This window comes from Mustela lutreola, chromosome 11, assembly GCF_030435805.1.
Source record: "Mustela lutreola isolate mMusLut2 chromosome 11, mMusLut2.pri, whole genome shotgun sequence".
Classification (NCBI taxonomy): Eukaryota; Metazoa; Chordata; class Mammalia; order Carnivora; family Mustelidae; genus Mustela; species Mustela lutreola.
This window is the reverse complement of record NC_081300.1, coordinates 36,543,299-36,563,264: the sequence shown is the minus strand read 5'-3', so window position 1 is coordinate 36,563,264 and position 19,966 is coordinate 36,543,299.

Here is a 19,966-nt window from a genome sequence, read left to right as displayed (position 1 = left end):
TGGAGATGGCTTCTGTTTTACTTTCATTTTATTTTGCTCTGTTATTTTTTGGTGCTTTCCATGTGTTCCGCAATCAACACCTGTGACTTTTGGAATTAGAAAAGTTGTTTTTAGGGATATGGGCATGGGGTGCGGAGAAGATGGTATATTTTGTAAGACCTTATGAGTGATGACCTAAAAGTCACCGTATGAAGGATCGTTCTCGAAAGACAAGCTGTAAACTTTAAAATTTTACTGTGAAAAAAATATTTTTCAGCTGGTAAGACATGTTGAAACCTTGGATAGCAAAGAATTTGTCCGTGTCTGCGGTATTAGGAATCAGTGAGCACACTGCTGACTTGAGGCCCTTACGCCCGCCATTCCCTCTAACCTAGCACTTCCCCCAGACTTCCACCTGGCCTCCTCCCTCAGTGTCTGCTCCAGGTTTCTGCTCCAACACTGATCAGACTACCCAGAATAGAAACGCACCTCCTACACCCTATCACATGTGTGTCTGTTGTCTTCTTCCCCTCCCTGCAAAGTCATCTCTGGTAGCGGGGACTGTACCATTTGTTCAATGCTATACCCCTGGGGCCCGAAAAGCAGATACAATAGGTATTCTTTAAGTATTTGCTGAATGAAGGCAGGAAGGACAAATTAATGATAAATTAACAAATGCATGCATGAGATCAGTTAGATATTCTAGGGGGTGGTTCAAGTGGCCCAGGTCAGGAGACCCAGGTCCCCTCCCCAGTGGCCCCCTAAGGATGATGCATTCACTAGGCTCTCAAAATAAAGCCATGGCCTTAGCCCCAAACTCCAATGTATTCAGCCCCTGGTGAGCTCTTCCAGTCCCTGAGAAAAAGAACTTAGACATGTAGAACACAGACTGTGGCCCCTAAAGGCTCACTCCCACTAAAAGGAACCAGGATTCCTTAGAGAAATGGCTGCTTCCAGATGTGAGGCGAACAGTATACAGCATAAGCCTGGTAGATCTTGTGAGCCTGAAAACAAGGAGCTCTCAGCTGCTAGCCAAGAGATGACAAACACAACTCAAGAGTCAGCTTGAAGGGTCTCTTCCACCGGCCAGAGATGAGACCATTTGAATAATGATAACAATGTTCTGAAACACATCAACTATATGAAAATCAATGAGTTCATATTGATATTTTTTAAAAAATTAATTGATCATCTTGGGAAGTTGCTAAGGCACAAATTTCTTATTCTGAAAATCAATACAAGAAAGGAAAGAACTGAGCATTTATCCTGCTTTCCTCTACAGACTATATTTCAAGATAATCAAATAAAGAAGGAATGTTTCTTTCTCTAGAAAGCCACTCAAGCTAATAAATGAAGAAGCAATGAGATAATTAGAAAATCACCATTTTGTGAATTCCTAATGAAAAACAGATCCAGGTAGTAGTAATTAATGACTGCAAACCATTCACTAAAAGTCAATGGAGGATATTATAATGAATGGATCAGGGTGAAAAATTAAACCCACGGATCAATGTCAGTTAGCATCTCCAAAAGTGGGCGACCAGACTTTATGTGCTTGCTGGGGGTGATGCAGTAGGAAGAGCACAGCACCACTGAGGAAGTCATTTTGGAAAAAGGAAACTGAAGTCTGGATTGAATCTAGGTGTTGATTCTAACTCCCAGGAGAAGGAGCTATCAAGGATAGAATAACAGTCCCAGGAAGCAACAAGCCAAATCCAGAAATGTTAGAAACCCTACTCAACACAGAACTCAGGTTTTTCAATAAACATCTAGTTTAAAAAAAGACAGGACAGTGTCCTTAGATCAAAGGAGACTTAAGATGTCACAACCAAATATGGTGGGCAGCCCTTATTTTCATTCTGATTTGAACAAAACAACTACAAAAATGTGTTTTTGAAATAATCAGGGAAAAGTGACTATAACCCAGATATTAGATACTATTAGCAATTACTTATTTGGATGACTATAATAATATTGTGGTTAGAGTTTTAAAGTTATTACTTTGAGAGATACATATGGAAGTACTTGCATGTAAAATTATATATTATTTGGGACTTGCTTTAATATACTCGGGCAAGATATGTAAGTGGGGGAAGAGCCGAGACAAGAATGCTGAAAGGTGACTGGGTCTTTGTAGGTGTATTATTAGTACTATTAGTCCCTGTAGTTTTATACCCATGTACTATCTTATCCATCTGGGAGAGAGGAAGGATTTACCTTTTAAAAAAAATTTCTTATTGTAGACCAACGCTTTTATAAAGTACAATAAAAGTGAACTGCCAAGACAGCTAAATGATTTAAAAAAAAAAAAAAAAAAGACATTTGGGACGCCTGTGTGGCTCAATGGGTTAAAGCCTCTGTCTTCGGCTTGGGTCATGATCCCAGGGTCCTAGAATCAAGTCTCTCTGCTCAGCAGGGAGCCTACTTCCCTTCTTCTCTCTCTGCCTACTTGTCATCTCTGTCTGTCAAATACATAAATAAAATCTTTAAAAGAAAAAGACATTCAACATAAAAATTTTTAAATTTTTCATTGCGTTCAACAACATAAAATTGTATTTCAATAAGTATAATCAGAACAAACATACCATACGGAAATAGAAAGGAATTCTTTAAACCATATATGTTTCCCATTCCATTATATAAGTGATGAATTTGGAGAATTGCTATTTTACATTCATAAAGTTTTGCAATTCCCCAAGCATAGCTCAGAGAGTTATGAGTAAGATAGAGATTCCCTGCATTAAATGTCTCTGCACACAGTTTGAACAAAAATCATATATGTCAATATTTAAAGTTTTTAATAAGCCAAGTAAGCTTACTTCTTGCTTGTTAAATCATCTAACTTTGTTTGAATTGCTGCCAATACTACTCACAGGGGATAATGTACATCTAAACTTTTCTATGTTTTGTTGTCATGACATTTCTAGTAGAGAAAGCAGCCTCATAGAAGCATGTTGACTGGGATGGCAGAAGAGCTTTTACAGTAATTTCAGCAAGCTCGGGGTATCATTTTAACTTCTATCAAAAATGGAACAAATAATGCTGTATTGTAAGAATTCATCTCCAGTCTTTGATCAGTAGCCAGTGCCATCAATATATCCTGTAAAGTTGTGGTTCAATTTAAATTACCCAAATCTTCTGATAGAGCCATAGTTTCCTTACATGTGCATTATCTTTTGATGGAAAATAAAATTCAGATTCATAGATGTACAAGTGTACAGAAACAGTCTCCCATCAACATTTCTGACTGTTGTTGAAATATGTCATGAAAACCTATAGAAAGTCTAACTTTTGTTTCTTCCTTTTGATCTTTTGTTATATTCCTTTGTTATTTTTTTTAAGATTTTATTTATTTATTTGGGAGACAGAGACAGCACAGAGGGAGACTGAGAGGGAGTAAACCCCCTGCTGAGCGGAGAGCCTGATCTAGGGCTTGACCCCAGGACCCTGAGATCATGACCCAAGCCTAAGGCAGACACTTAAACAACTGAGCCACCCAGACACCCCTCCTTTGTTGTTGTTGTTGTTGTTGTTGTTTTTTGTGTGTGTTGTTGTTTTTTAATGTATTTGACAGAGATCACAAGTAGGCAGAGAGGCAGGCAGAGAGTGAGAAGGGGGGGAAGCAGACTCCCCGCTGAGCAGAGAGCCTGATGCGGGGCTTGATCCCAGGCTTTAACCCAGGTTTAACCCAGGCACCCAGGGGCCCCGTTATTATTTTTTTAAGATTTTATTTATTTATTGACAGAGAGAGACAGGGAGAGAGGGAACACAAGGAGAGGGAGTGAAAGAGGGAGAAGTAGGCTTCCTGCTGAGCAGGGAGCCTAATGCAGGGTTCCATCCCAGGACACCCAGATCATGACCTGAGCCAAAGGCAGATGCTTAAACTAAGACACCCAGGGGCCCCTCATTTGTTATTTTTAAGGAAGTTTTAAGGTCATTAAAAATATCTACGTTATCAGACAAATCAGCAAGTCTGGATGCCAAACATCTTTAAACACTGAATCAAACTGATTCCTTATCTCACAGAAACGTAACAAATTCTTTCTACATTTTATTCTGACAGAATTCTCTCCACAACAAACACTGTACCTCAGCACCCATAAGGAAATTAGGTTCCACTTCTATCTACCACAGAGAAGCAGGATGATCTTTAATTTAATGCATTTGCCTTTATGGAATTCACAGATTCTTCATTAATCACTAAGTACACTAGTTCACCTGATTTTTTGGTTTTGGTTTTGGTTTTCTGGTGTAGCAAGACTTTCTCAATGAAGGAAGCAGTACGTTGGTTAATGAGCTACTTAATCCAGATGACTGTTCCGGGACATTCTGCGCCCTCAGCTGTGCTAGCACAACACACTCTCCTGCACAAAACTTTAGTTCCAGACTACATCTGTTGATCATGTATTCTTTCATAGTCTTATACAGTAGTTCAGAGCTAGTTGTATTAATCGGCAATGAAGTTAAAAAGAACTGTTCGTATCACCATCGGGTTCAAGTTGCAGATGTCCTAGAATTGCCACATTTCTAAATCTGTGCATTCTTTAAGCTACAATGAAAAATTGTTCACTGGTTTATTTGCTCCATGGTTGGATTTCTGTATTACATTATTCAGCAGTTCCTGACTTTGTCAAGCTATGGTGGTTGAAATATGGCATCAAAGGGGCGCCTGGGTGGCTCAGTGGGTTAAAGCCTCTACTTTCAGCTCAGGTCATGATCTCAGGGTCCTGGGATCGAGCCCCGCATCGGGCTCTCTGCTCAGCAGGGAGCCTGCTTCCTCCTCTCATTCTGCCTGCCTCTCTGCCTACTTGTGATCTCTGTCAAATAAATAAATAACATCTTTAAAAAAGAAATATGGCATCAAAATAACAGGGTTAAAAATAAATCACTGGAGGGGCTCCTGGCTGGCTCAGTCTGTAGAGCAGGTGACTCTTAAGCTCGGGGTCGTGAGTTTAAGCCCCAAGCTGGAGCAGACTTAAAAGAACTATATATAAGCAGGAAAAAAGCCACTGGATTGTTATTTTCCCAGTTGAGCTAATAATTTGTTAAGTTAAAAACAAACTTGATTTTTTAAAAGTTATAAAAATAAATGCTTACATTTCTCCTATTTTTATACACTTTCAGATTCTAGTTGCCAAACTAAACTTAAAATTATGCCTGATGTAACATGTATCAGGTACATAGGTCACACCATACGCAAATCATCACGTAAGCATAACAAACCCAACTGGTCTACAGCCAGCTCCTTGAGATGCGTCCAGTGACACACACGTTGAGGTCATGGCAATGTCATACTGCTATGAAAGTGTCTCAGCGTTCATCCTCAACTTCTCTACTTAACTCCTCATGAATCAGAATCAGACTGAAGACATCAGGGTCCATGGACTACAGTCTGAACAGCACCTCATCGTACTACTTTCTCCCCCTCCTTTTGTGTGTTTATCTGTTTTATATCACTGCATAACAAATCGCCACAAACTCTGGGGCTTAAAACAACACATATTTATTATCTCACAGTTTCCATGGGCTAGGAGCCCGGGAATGCTTAGTTGGGTCCTCTGCTCAGCGTCTGACAAGGCAACAGTGAAGTATCAGCTGGGCGGGGTTCCCATCTGGTGTTCAGATTGGGAAGGATGCCCTTCTGAGCTCACTCAGGCTACAGGCACATTCAGTTTCTGCAGCTGTAGGACTGGGGTCTGTGCTCCAATGGGCTGCCACTCTCCATAGGCAATTCCAGTATGGCTGTTGGCCTCACTAGGGCCAGCAGGGAAAGGTCTATTGCTTCGAGTTTCTTCTGCTTTGAGCTTGCCTGATGAGGTCATACCCATTCTGGTAAATCTCTCTCTTCATGAACTTAAGGTCAATTCATTATGGACCTTAACTACATTTGCAAAGTCTCTTCACCTTTGCCATAGAATGAAACCTAATCATGGTCATAACATTAGGAGGTGGTAAGCATGGAATTCTGCCTATGGGGTATGTTTATAATTTCTTTAATAATAACAAAATAAATTAAAGAATATGTAATATAGAAAGACTATATAATAAGTTATAGATAGAAAACTAAAAATTTATTAGAACCAACCAATTAATTCAGTAAAGCTGAGGGATATAAAATCAATTTATAAAAATCACTTACAGGGGCGCCTGGGTGGCTCAGTGGGTTGAGGCCTCTGCCTTTGGCTCGGGTCATGGTCTCAGGGTCCTGGGATCGAGCCCCGCATGGTGCTCTCTGCTCAGCAGGGAGCCTGCTTCCCTTCCTCTCTGCCTGCCTCTCTGCCTACTTGTGATCTCTCTCTCTCTCTCTGTCAAGTAAATAAATGAATAATTAAAAAAAAATCACTTACATTTTTATGCACTAATAACCAACCATCATAAAGAAAAATTGAGATTTCCCATTTGTAATTGCATCAGAAAGAATAAAACACCTAGAAATAAATTTAACCAAGGAGGTGAAAGAACTGTACACCAAAACCTACAGTACACCGAAGAAAGAAATTGAAGAAGACACAGATAAACGAAAAGATATTATGTGTTCACTGATTGGAAGAATTAATATTGTTGAAATGTCCATACTAAAGCAATCTACAGACTCACTACTATTCCTATCAAAATTCCAATATAATTTTTTACAGAAATAGAACATCCTAAAATTTGTATGGAACCACAAAAGACCCCAAATAGCCAAGGCAATCTTAAGAATAAGGTTAAAGCATCACACTTCCTATTGCAAACTATTACAAAGCTATAGTAATTAAAACAGTATAACATTAGAAAGAAACAATAACACATAGTTCAATGGAACAGAATAGAGTCCAGAGATAAACCCAGGTATGCATGGCCAATTAATTTACAACATAGGAGCTGAGAATATAGAATGGAGAAGGGATAGTCTCTTCAATAAATGATATGAAATGGGCAGTCACATGCAAAAAAAATGTAACTGGGCCACTATCTTACACCCATATACAAAAATCATCTTAAAAATGCTCTAAAATCTTGAACATACTATCTGGAACCATAAAACCAGAAGAAAACACAGGGGGTAAGCTCCTTGACATTGGTCTTGATGATGATTTTCTGGACTTGACATTAAAGCAAAGGGAACAAAAGCAGGAATTACCAAGTGGGATCACATCAAACTAAAAAGCTTCTGCATAGCAAAGAAAATCATCAGCAAAATGAAAAGGCAACCGACAGAATGGGAGAAAATACTTGCTCATCATGTATCTGATAAAATGTTAACATCTAAACTCTAAAGAACTTGCACAACTCAATAGCAATAAAACAAAACAATCTGATTTAAAAATGGGCAGAAGAACTGAACAGTTTTCAAAAAAGGACATACATAAGTCAAACAGGTACCTGAAAAGTACTCACCATCACTCATCAGCAGGGAAATGCCAATCAAAACCAAATGAAACATCACCTCATATTGTTAGAAAAAGACAAGACAAAAAGACAAGAAAATACCAAAAAGACAAGAAATAACCAGTATTGGTGATGGGGAGCAAAGAAGGGAATGCTTGTGGACTGTTGGTGGGAACATTCATTTGATGCAGCCGCTATGGAAAACTACGGTCTAACAGTCCTACCTCTTGCATTTGTAAAAGAAACAAAACCATCTTTAAAATAGGAGCATTTGGCAGGCTCAGTCAGTGGAGCAAGCGACTCTTGATCTCAGGGTTGTAAGTTCAAGCCCCACATTGGATGTAGAGATTACTCTTAAAGAAATCTTTAAAAATTATAAAAAGAGAGAGAAAGAGAAAATGTCTTTAAAATAAAAATAAGAAAGAAGCATTTATAGAAGGAGCAGAATGACGGTGTCACGTGGACCTCTCTCTCATCACACTGGCACTAGACAGCCAGGGGACTTTGATGACGGGAGATCTTTATGGAATGAAATGGTTTAACGCCAAGGGGTGAGCCAGGGCAGAGCTGGGTGGGCCTCCAGGGAAGCAATGTTCCTGCGCTCTGCTGATCAGTGGCTTCAGTGCTATCGGTGAGGCTTTCAATTAGAGCTCCAGGGGCCTGTCTTTGCTCTTACCTTGTCAATATTTCCAGCAAAACTTGGACGGTTCTTCAGTTTTCCAACAAAACTAAGCTGGGAAGAAGAGAGAAAGTGAGAGACAAGAGAATGAAGATTTAGAATTATGTTGGGAGTCAGGAATGTCAAGTTAACACTAAAAAAGATTAATTTGTAAAAGCAGGAAGGTCAGGTTTTACTCAGACATTCTCCAAATCATGGATACATTGTGAGTGTGGGGGGATTTGAAAGAATTCCTGTGAAAAAAGGACCTGGTGATCTCAGTCAAGGGCGCCATGTTAACCAGGAGTTTGATGGGGCAGCTAAAAACGTGGGTCCAAGCTGGGCTTGGATCAAGCTCTCCAGAGAGCAGGCAGCTGAGGCCACCCTCCCCATGGGCGGCCGTGAGGGTATAATGCTTGAACACCGTCTCCCCAGCCTCACAGTGCCCAGCCTTTTCCTCCCCCCTCTTTAGGCAGCTCTGTTCCTGTATGTGCCTCTTCTGTGTCCATACACCCCAACCTCCAGCAGCTCCTGACCGCCTACCAAGTCACGTGCAAAACCTTGGCCTGATAGTCAGAGCTCTCCAGATCTTGGTCAGCCACTCCTTCCATCATTCTTCTCCCTACTCTCTCCTCTACATGTCAACCAAATAGAAGAGCTCTCCATTCCTTGCCATTCTCCGATCCCATCGTTGGCTGCCATCACTCTCCATAGTCTTCCAGCGGCACCTGCAGAAAGTTCCAGTCCTTCCTGTCCCTTGTCTGACCACCCCCACCTCCACCTCCAATTTCCCACCCACAAAACTCCATGTTTTTGTTCTGCTCTTATAAATGTGTGTGTGTGTGTGTGTGTATTTTTTTTTTTACTTCTTTTAAATCACATCTGATTTGTGAGTGTTGGGATTTCTGGGTGCAATTCTGAGGTTCATCTGGTGGAATGAGGCAGCAGGAGGGCCCCAGAAATGCCTGTATCATGCTTCTCCTCCTGCCTTCTCTTCATGGGGCCTGAACTGAGGAGACTGTATGTAAAGAACACTAGCAGAATGAGAATAAAATGCCACGATTAAATCTGAACCAATGAGCTTGATCCACAAAGTAGAATCCACTACAATAATTAAGTTGGAATAGGCCATTTTGGCTTCAAGTCGAAGTAAGATCCTTACTCCTTCCCCCTCCACCTCCAGTAGAGAGACAGAGAGGGATGGAGACAGCCCAAGTGGGCACTGGGTCCACTCACCAGAGTAGACACTGAAAGTAGAAAGAGCAGGTAGCTAGCCAGTCACTAGGCCCCCAGTCTCACCGTGGTATAAAACAGGAAGGGGGAAAGGGAACTGCAAATGGGTCGTCATCTTTTAAGGCTCAGCCACCCAGCTCTCCAGTAAAACATGGCCCATTGACTACTCTGGGACCCACCCAACCGCAGGGGCGACTTCCCCCAGAGAGGACACTGGGGTGGGGCAGAAGGAGAAGTGTGCAGAGAGGTACAAGGTTGTTCTAGTCACCACGAGAGATTGCTGGGGAACTGGGCTAATGTTGTATACGGGAATAAGTTATCTATTTATAATGTCCAATTCCTAGCAGATACTCGGTACATGGTACTCAATAAATTTTGTAGAGCTGAACTTGTGATTTGCATTTTAAAACTAGTATTGACAAGTTTGAGTCAGTCAGGGATATGGCATCCAGAACGGAGAGAAGCCGAAGAAATGGATAAAATGAGCCACAGTTGCAGAATCTGGGTTATTTCTAGGGGGAAGGGGGCTTTTTCTTTATTCCAGATACAGGGTTGAACAAGGACTGATGATCGTGGCAACTACAGGGACACTGTTAACATCTCTAATAACCCAAGGACGCGGCGCCCAGCCCCCAGCACTTCCCGCAGAGGGAAGGGCTGCCTGGAGAGGCTGCCTGAGCTTAGAGCAACCCAGAGCAGATAACCCAGATAACCCGCGCTGAGTCAGGAATTACACTCAACGGCTTCCAAATCTGAGTCTATGAAAATGGACTTCATGTGGGATTTGAGAGAGATAAGAGAATGATTTAGCCAAACATTTTAAAGCCAGATTTAAATTTTTAAAATCCCATTTTTTAAAAAAGGAATCCCATTTCTTTTCTCTTTCTCCACCCCGCAGATAATGAATTTCAAAGACATTTGTGCCCCACGTGTTTAATTATGTTGTATTATCGCTGGGTCTATAGAGTCAAATATAATCAGTCTCTGGGAATATTGGGTTTTTACACCATTATGTCCTGAAATCATTTATGTCCAGGCTTAAAATGGATTAGAATCAACATAACTTTTTTTTCGCTCTGTAAGTTCAAGGTTATGTATTACTTTGAAGTTGGTAACTAGCTTTATTTATAGGAACATAGCTGTCATTTGACTAAAAAAGAAATGCTACATCAGGTCTGACCGTGGGCTCCAGACAAAGGCCAGATTTCACTGAAATTTCCACTTTTTCTAGAAGAGGATTTGTTGCAAAATTAACAAATCTGAAACAGTTCAGGGCAAACGATAGCCTGTATATGTTTAAAAATATGAACTAATAAAAGCTACCATCTGAAGCCCAAGAGGCAGTCAGCTATTTGCAATTTTACAACTGGGTGATTGCTCTTTTAATTAATGTGATGAACTTGTGAGTTTAGTCAATTTAATTATAGAGGAAATAACTGCATTTTGTTTATTGCCTATTTGGTGTGATTAAAAATTTACTGGAGAAAAATCATCCATGAAAGGTATTTTAACATTTTTCTAAATGCCTCAATGACATTTGGTGGGGGGGAGGGGGGAAGAACTGTATCTTGTGTCTAATGTTGAGTTATTTTTCCTCATCACAAGCTGATCCAGATTTGGTCAGAACCAGCCTGTTGTAAATCAGCAGCTGTTGCCACAATTCACCAGAATAAAACAAATGAAAGATTGTTTATTAACTTGAGCCCCTTCTATTAGTCATTTGCTACAATTTTATTTTATAGTCTCCTTTCATTCTAATGCTTTCCCTGTCATAAAAATGTTAATAATTTTTCTTAGTATTTCATATTAATTTGTCAAACCAAACTTAGACAACACCATCAAGCTGTTCCCCCAGAGATTTGGTGGGGGGTGGGAAACCAACTTGACATACGGTATCATGGGCCATGTGTCAAGTTCGATTTTTTAAAAAAACGTACATTGTGCACTTTCTCAGGTAACATCTCAGGCTGACAGTACCGGAAAAGCAACACAGACCTGATTTCCAGCTTTGGAAAGTCTCAGTCTGATAACCAAAGCATATCAAGAAGCCTCTGTTACAATATTACAATATTGTACAAATACAAAATTACAATATTACAGGGTACTGAGGGTGGGACAGAGAAAGGGCACGGAGCCAGCGAACCCAAGAAAAAACAGGTTAATGAGGCATCTTTTTAGACAGCTTTTGACTTCACCAAACTTAATTAAGAGTAATGGAATACCCTCAGATCCCTCTTCATTTTACAACGTGAAGAAACATACGGACTGGCTCATTTTATGTGTCAATTGGCCTGGGTTATGGGATGCCCAAATATTCAGTTAAAAATTCTTCTGGGAGCACCTGGGTGGCTCAGTGGGGTAAAGCCTCTGCCTTCAGCTCAGGTCATGGTCTCAGGGTCCTGGGATCGAACCCCTCATCAGGCTCTCTGTTCAGCGGGGAGCCTGCTTCCTCCTCTCTCCCTGCCTGCCTCTCTGCCTACTTGTGATCTCTGTCTGTCAAATAAATAAATAAAATCTTTAAAAAAAAAAAAATTCTTCTGGATGTGGGACACCTGGTTGGCTCAGTTGGTTAAGTGGCTGCCTTCAACTTGGGTCGTGATCCCAGAGTCCTGGGATCGAGTCACACACTGGGCGTCATGCTCAGTGAGGAGCTTGCTTCCTCCCTCTGCCTGCTTTGCCTCCTGCTCTCACTGCTTGTGCTTTTTCTCTCTCTCTCTCTGACAAATAAATAAAATTTAAAAATATTCTTCTTGATGTGTGGCTGAGGGTGTTTCTGGATGAGAATACCATTGAATCAGGAGGCTTGAGTAACCCCAACTGCTCTTGGAAATACGGTGGGCCTCATCTAATCCCACTAAGGTCTGAGTAATGGAGGATTCCTCTCTTGACCCGTCTGAGCCGGGACGTGGGCTTCTGCCTTCGGATTCAGACCTGGCCTGGAAGTCACATGATCCACCATCCCGTTTCCTGCCTCAGACTTAGATGCAGCCTCCACAATCACATGAGCCAATTCCTTATAATAAATCTCTTTACATGTATATCCTATTGGCTCTATAGAGAAACCCTGACTAATATAACATCACGTGGTCAACCTGTAACTATCCATTGGTTTCCAGTAGAAATGATGTGGCTCCCTGAAGGGCTTCTCAATTCAAACAAGCTGAACTGATGCTACAGCATTCCTTCCATTGACCTAAAAGGACATGGGTGTTACACAGCATGTGCTGGTCAAGTTTTCCAGTTAGGGGAGGACAAATCCATTCCTCCCCAAAAGACTCCGGAGCAGTCTCCTTTCTCCTGTGACTTCCACCTTCAGAAATAAACATTGTCATCAGGAGACAATAAAGGTAGCCTCTAGTACAGTGTTTCTGTTTCTGGGGTGCTCAGACCACCGAGGGCTCTGTGAAGAGGGTGGGCTTCCAAGCATCCTCAGATGCCCCTGGGGAACCCTGTTGGGGGAGGAAAACTCCCAGCACCTCAACCCCCCCACCCCAGTCCCGTGCAGCTGGAGCAGGTCACAAAACAAGTCCTGACAACCATTTTCATTGTTGCCTTTTACAAACAGTTCCGGCAACACATTTCTGTCTAAATGCCCCATTGTTTTGTTCTGTGCAGCCTTTGTCTCCGAACCAGATCGAGTTTTTGCAGCCCTTCCAGTTGTCCCAGACACCCCCCTTACATCTCGTTGTCTGTTGTGGAGCAGCTTTGGAGAAAGATCATTTCACCTCCTTTTCCACCCTCACCCTAGGCCTCTTCTGTTTCACTAAAATAATCAGATTGGTCAAATCTGTATTTTTAGGGAATCTTTTCCCAGCTGTGTTTGGGCAGTAGTTGGTGATCTGGTGATAGAAGAAATCCTGGTCAGTAAAATAAGCTGCTTCAGCAACAAAACTGTGTCCTACAGTAAGAGCCCTGGACCCAGACAGGGTCCCGTGGGGGATCCCTCAACATGGTAGCAGGACAGCTCAGATGCTATTGGGAGAGGCTCAATGCATTGGGGCCCTTCATGTCTCCCCCACTCTATACTTGCAACTTGGAACAACCTTTTCTTCCTCAATACAGAAAAGAGAAGGCAGTTTGTGACCGAGATGTTTAAGCCTCACTATCCAATTGCCCCAGTAAAATGTATAAATGGGTTGGCATGAAATTCTTTTTTTTTTAAGATTTTATTTATTTATTTGACAGACAGAGATCACAAGTAGGCACAGAGGCAGGTAGAGAGAGAGGAGGAAGCAGGCTCCCTGCTGAGCAGGGAACCCGATGCGGGGCTCGACCCAGGACCCTGGGATCAGGACCTGAGCCAAAGGCAGAGGCAGAGGCTTTAACCCACTGAGCCACCCAGGCGCCCTGGCATGAATTTCTTATATAAAGTTCATAATTGAACTTTCTGAACTTTTTCCTTCTAGGGGAACAAACTTCAACCCAAATACCCATCACCTAATGAATGAATAAGCATAAAATGGTATATCCATACAATGAAGGGTTACTTGGCCATAAGAACGAATGGATGAACCTGAAAACGTTACACTAAATGAAGGAAATCAGTCACAGAACATACTGGAAGGGCCCCGTGGAACCAAAGTGACAATACATTGCACCTAAATGGCAAATCCACAGTGTGTGTCTGGGGAGAGAAACTCTGAAGTATGACTCAGTGAGCTGGTCTTGTCTTTGGTCCTGCTATTTATTAGCTTTATGGCCTTAGTCAAGGCTCAAACATCTCTAAATATGAATTTCCTCATCAGCAAAATTAGGATAACAGTGTCTTCATTCGTGAGAATTGAATGAAACCATGTGTTCAGCTTGGTTTGTTACAGAAGTGGGTCTCCAATCACTTCTTATATCTACACCCTCAGGGGTCCCCTCCCACATTGATTCTGGGATTAGCCATGTGACTTGCTTTGACCAGTGGCACCATTAGCAAACATAATTTGAGCAGAGGTTTAAAACATACTGTGCATTTGGGGCTGCCTTCTAATACCACTCAAGTTTACCAAGTGAAGACGCCTAGACTCGCCTGCTGGAGATGTGTGACTTAGTGGTCACCCAGCCCAACCACCATCCATGCAAGTGAGGCCATCTTAGACCATCCCATCCTCATTGAGCTGCCGTGTGACTGTAGCCAAACGACAAAAGGCTCCAGGTGCAGATGAACCAGCCTGCTTATCCCAGCAATCACTGCCCCGCATATCAAAGATCACTAGAAACACTCTTCTAGTCAAACAAAGTGAGCTTTATTTAAACACACAGCAGAGAGAAAGAGTATACACCAGAGGAAACAGAAAAGGAATGTTGGGTGGACCTTATTATAGGATTTGGGTGTCTGCTGGGTTGGGTGATTCCATGAAGGGGCTGGAGAAGCAGAGTCAGAGGTTCTGATCTGGGGCTGTGAGAAAGTAGGGGAAATTTGGTAACCAGATCTCTTGGTAATTTTTACCTACAAAGCAGGAGGACTAAAGTGGGACAGAAGAGGTCGGTGGTCATTTGTATGAGATGTTTCCTTACTTTTGAGTTGCAGAATGTCCTTGTCTCTGTATCATTTCAGGCATGATCACAAAATAGTCTTGTCTCTGCCTTATTCCATCACGGTCAAAGAATGGCCTTGTTTGAATATTGTTTATATACCATGAAAATTGCTTCTGTACACTCAGGAACAATACAGCTGCCAACGAACTACCAGCTGTTGGCTCTTGGTGCCAATTTTCATTTTCTTATACACAGAACTACTGGCAAGTAACATGGTTGTTTTAAGCCTCTAAGTTTTGGGGTGGTTTTTAATTCAGCAACAGACAACTGATAGGAGCTCTTTGTAATAGCTAAAGTGCTGAGTAGGCTTTCTGATTTGTTCCAGGGTTACAAATGTAGGAAGTCCCAACTTAATGGGATTCCTTGTGGAGGAGGTCAGCAGAATGTGACGAGTTGGCCAGGACCTGCTGAGAAAAGGGACAGGTAGGGACCAGAGAGGCCTGAGGTGGCCAGGAGGCCCCATATGTGCCCCACAGAGGGCCTGTTTAATTATCCCCTTCTTGAGATTGGCTCTGCCTCTTTCAGATGCTCCCTCCAAGGACCAGGACCAGACCATGATGCTTTACCTTCCTTTTCCCTTTCCTGGAAGGGCCAAGTGCAGGCTCCTCAGGAACTCTTCTCAGTTAACATCTTTGAGAGGCCCATGAAAACCTCTGATCACTTGTTCATGAACGATTTATTCTGCTCACAGAGTTTCCCATGGTTTCAGCTATCATAAACAATATAGGAGCCAATTTGATTTTTGGTAGAAGGATACACTTGCCCTTGCTCTGGGTACAGGATGTGCTGACCCATTTCAAGCAGATGTGATTTGGTGGGGGGGGGGGGGGCGGGTAATAATTCTTAGTTACTGTTTCACCCTTTGAATGACCAATAACCCAAGAGTGAACTCTCGTGCTTTTCAACCATGTGTTTTTAGCTGAAATCACTGCCAGGCAGACCCTGGTCATGAATCTCCTGAGGACAGGTCATGCATCTTGCAGTTACTTCTTCTCTAGCCAAAACCTTCGGTGATGTTCAGGGTAGAGAGAAAAACAGTAAATCTTATTTTCCTCTTACAAATACCCTATAGGCTGTTCCCTCCTGGCAGTTTAAAAATTGACTCAAACTCACCAACTTCTGGAAGGTATTCTTTCATTTGATAACAACAATATGTTTCTCCGTTCATCCGCAAAGCCAAAGGCAGTCCCTTTATCAAAGTCTGTCAGAGTCAGGTACAGAAAGATCTCCATGACTGAAAAATAAGCACCCATACTGGTTTTCATGAAAAGGAAGATCATAAACTCTAGTGGGAACAATGGGATATTTGTCTTGATTCAATAGATTCTTGAAAGAAAATGAGAAGCATTTGATTCATTGGAGGGTGATGAATTAATTGTATTTTATATGAAAATTTATTTTTCCAACCACAGGGGACTCTTGAATTTCAAAAGGTTCCCTCCTTCCTTCTTATTCTGTCAAACCAGCAGAAAGCCAAACACTGGTTAACTGCAGAGTCAGAGTATCACCTCGGCCACAATAAACTGGGTCATCGAATCCTGGCTGTCCAGTCTGTCAGACAATGTTAATGCTGAGATAAGAATAGAATCCATACTACGAAACCACAATCACTTAACAAACTGCTTCCACTCTTGATGAAAAATTCACTGGCCAGATTTCCTGGCTCTGCCTGCTCTGGGTGTCACTTAAGTGTTCTGCATCTCGGTGTCTTCGTTCATAGAACTGGAATGAGGAACGAGCAAGAAAGTACAAACTTTCTTTCAAGAATACAAAATGATAAACATATTCTCTGTGAAATTTTGTAAATTTATTTATTATTCTGTGACATCTCACTATCATCACAATGGCAGCAGCGAAAACACATCCTTCCCACAAGGAACAAGAATAACTGTGTGCTCCCCGGGGATAGGACTCATTCCAACTCATCGGTAGATCCACTCTGACACATATCCCCCAAGGAAATGTCCCAGGATATGCTTGTTGAATAGCTAGATGGAGTACTGAGTGTGTGGGTGAGGGGATGGGTAGGGAGGTGGATGGATGGATGACTGGATGGAAGGAAGGAAAGATGGAAGCTGGGCCAAGATGGTATGCAATAGTATGGGCATCCGGATCACCGAAATATTAAAATACTTCCATACAAATTGGTAAAAAGCCCTTTCCCTGAGCTCCTCAAGTGTCTCCTTGAATCCTCCTCTTTCTTCCACAAAGCCATCAGCTGAAGAGTCGTCATCTGGCACAGCGCTCCGTGCTGACAGGCAATCTAAGTGGTTGATGCCTGTGTCTCACTCAACTGTGACATATTTTGAATGTCTATCTTGTGTGGATGGGTGACCATTCCATTACTGGACTAGTTTTAGGTTACTAGCCCTAGAATAAAGTTCTTAATAACTCCTATGAATGAGATTTAAATTTGTTGTCAGTGTTTCCTAGTTCAAAGCATAAAACTCCCTCACAATATTCCATCAATAACTTGAAGTCTTTTAAGGCTTTACTTCACCACACTCCAACATTTCCAAATAATGATCTACCACATGTGGGGTGGGACGTTTCCCTTAAGTAGTTACTTATTATATTAATTCACTTTTTTAACAGCATGGGTTTTGGGGGAAAATGCCTACTGATCAGTCACAAAATCATGATCAAGGGGGACATCTAGAACAATCCTCATTAAACCTTGGAAGAATTTGTGACAACTGTACATCAGCCCCACCAACCAGAGCTCATTGTTGGTCCTGCTGTGAGAGAGGCGGTGTCCGTCTCACCAGGCCCTGCTCCAGCCAGCCACATAGCTGATGTCTTGCTGTGCGGGTCTCAGCTCCCCATGGCCTCCAGCTCCTCCCCTGCTGCTCTCCACCGATGCCAGTGCCACCACACATGGCTTTGACAGGGGGAGCCTTCTCCACCCTCCCTCAGTTCCCTGTGACAGTCTTTGGGCAATAATGTCCCCAGACCCAACACACACACGCGCGCACACACACACACACACACACACACACACTTGATAACAATTTCCAGACACAAAAGAGTGTAACACCAGGAAGGGAATACATGTTTTCTGTGGGCCTTCTCATTACTGTGTCAGGTACTAGCTGCCCCTTATGTCCATCTTCCTCTTCCCACACCATGCCCAGGGTACAAAGGAAGGGGTTCTTTCTCACCCCTTAGCAAACAGCCGTGAGCATCAGTTTACAAACCCTGGGGCCTGATCTTCCCTTGGGCCAGACGAGTTTTGGGGAAGGCGGTGCCCCCTCCCCTCAATGACTCTGAAGCACAATTACCCCGAGCATGTCGTCTTGGGGTCCAGCAGGCAGGAAGTAAACTTCTTCTGCCCTAGTTTCTCTCTTCTGGTGGCATGTCCCATTCTTAATAGCACAGGAGGCACCATCTACTGTCTGGAGAAACTTTATCAAAGGGAAGTTGCTTTAAGAACCCTAACAGCGTTCCGAACGTGCGCCACAGGAGAGACTACACAGCCAGGCCAGGCGATGCGACGGATCGCCCGCTTCTGCATTTTGAGAAGGGGAAAACACAGCGGCTGTCATCCTTCAACAGACAGTATATTGAATGATATTTTATAATTAGCTCCCACTCCTCTGACACAAAGAATAAAAGAACTGGACCATCTCAATTCCCTCTCTCAGAGCGTCAGGAAGGAAGCATTGCAGTAATAATAACATTGCGGGAAGCCAGCTGCTACAGCACCCGCCCAGTTTTAAGAGGAGATTTTCTTCTGCCAACATCATTTTCCAATCCCCTTCCAACTGCTGAATTCCCTCTTCAAATGTAATTTCTTTCTTTCTTTCTTTTCTTTCTTTCTTTTTTTTACAAAGTATGATAACTATGGTGTCAAATAGTAACACATTAGAAGAAATAAAAACAACAGAGGAAAGAAGGCATCCGTGTTTGCTCAAAGTACCAGCCCCATGTGTGTCCAGGGTTATGGGCTGATATGCATCACCCTCCTGCTCTTTTGCCCACCACCCCATTCCCTCCTGGGGTCCCCAGAGATGCTGTCAGACGCAATTCCTATCTCAGCAAACGCCATTTGAAGTTTTCACCTGGATTTCCCTCACACTCACAGTTGCTGACAGCAGTTGCTCTCAGGGCGGACCGAACAGGCGTCCATGGGCTTCCAGGCACAGCTCCTGCTTGGCCAACGGGAGCTCGGAGCTGTGACCTCCCCGGGGAGGATGTGCAGCCTGGCTCCCAGTGGGTGGTGGAAGGCATCTGGGAGGAAGAACTCTTGGCCATAGATGTTTATCTGATTCCCCTTGACAGAGCTGACAATCTAGAGGAGGGGCCGTCCTGCTGTCTGAGCGGAGGGTCTTGTGGCTGCCACTCCGGGCTCTCCTTGCTAATACATAGCTTCTATAATCAGAACAAATATAGGTTTTTTTGTTTTTGTTTTAAAGAAAGAAAGGAACTCTGGCCTCCTCAGTTCTTGAGATAGGCAGAGAAAAACAGAAGAACAAAAGCCTCTTCCCTTTGTCTAGGCGGGATGGTTCAAAACGCACATGGTGACAGCCGGGGTCTGTCCGGGGAAAACAGAAAGCTCTTTAGGCCTTTGAATTGAGGGATGTAATACAGGGAATTCACTGATCACATGACAGTAGCGCAGGGGAATTCAACAGAGGACAGCAGACAAAGCAGAAATTAGCCACAGCTGGAACCAGAACCACTAGGGCCCATGAGGCAGTGGGAACAGGGGTATGGGGCCACAGCCCAAACCAGGACTTTCTGCAGATGCTGAGATCTTAGGGAGTTGGGGCCACAGGGAGGGGCTGTGTGGCAGGAGTGGGGTCCTGGAGAGAGGCAGGCACTGCAGAGATGCAGGAGCAGAGAGAAGGAGTAAAACACCAGGGAGGCTCCTGTCCTCCTACTGACCACGCCTATGAAAGGCCACTGATAAAAGACCTGGAAAATTTAGGTCTCTGTGATTCAGAGGAGCAGAAGAGAGGCTGGAATGGATCTGAGGCATACTGGGCACCCAGTCTGTTTTTCATATTGGCTTACCCACCAACCCTAAGATCAAGACCAAGAGGTTAGATGGCCATCCTATAATAAATACCAGCTTAGCTCTTTTGGCCCCATCACACCCTTGGAAGAAGGGGTAAGATTGTGCTCTGATGTGGGGATGAGAGAAGATTCCAGAAAGACTCTGAGAGACCTGAGGGGGAGGCCAAGAGGACTATCATG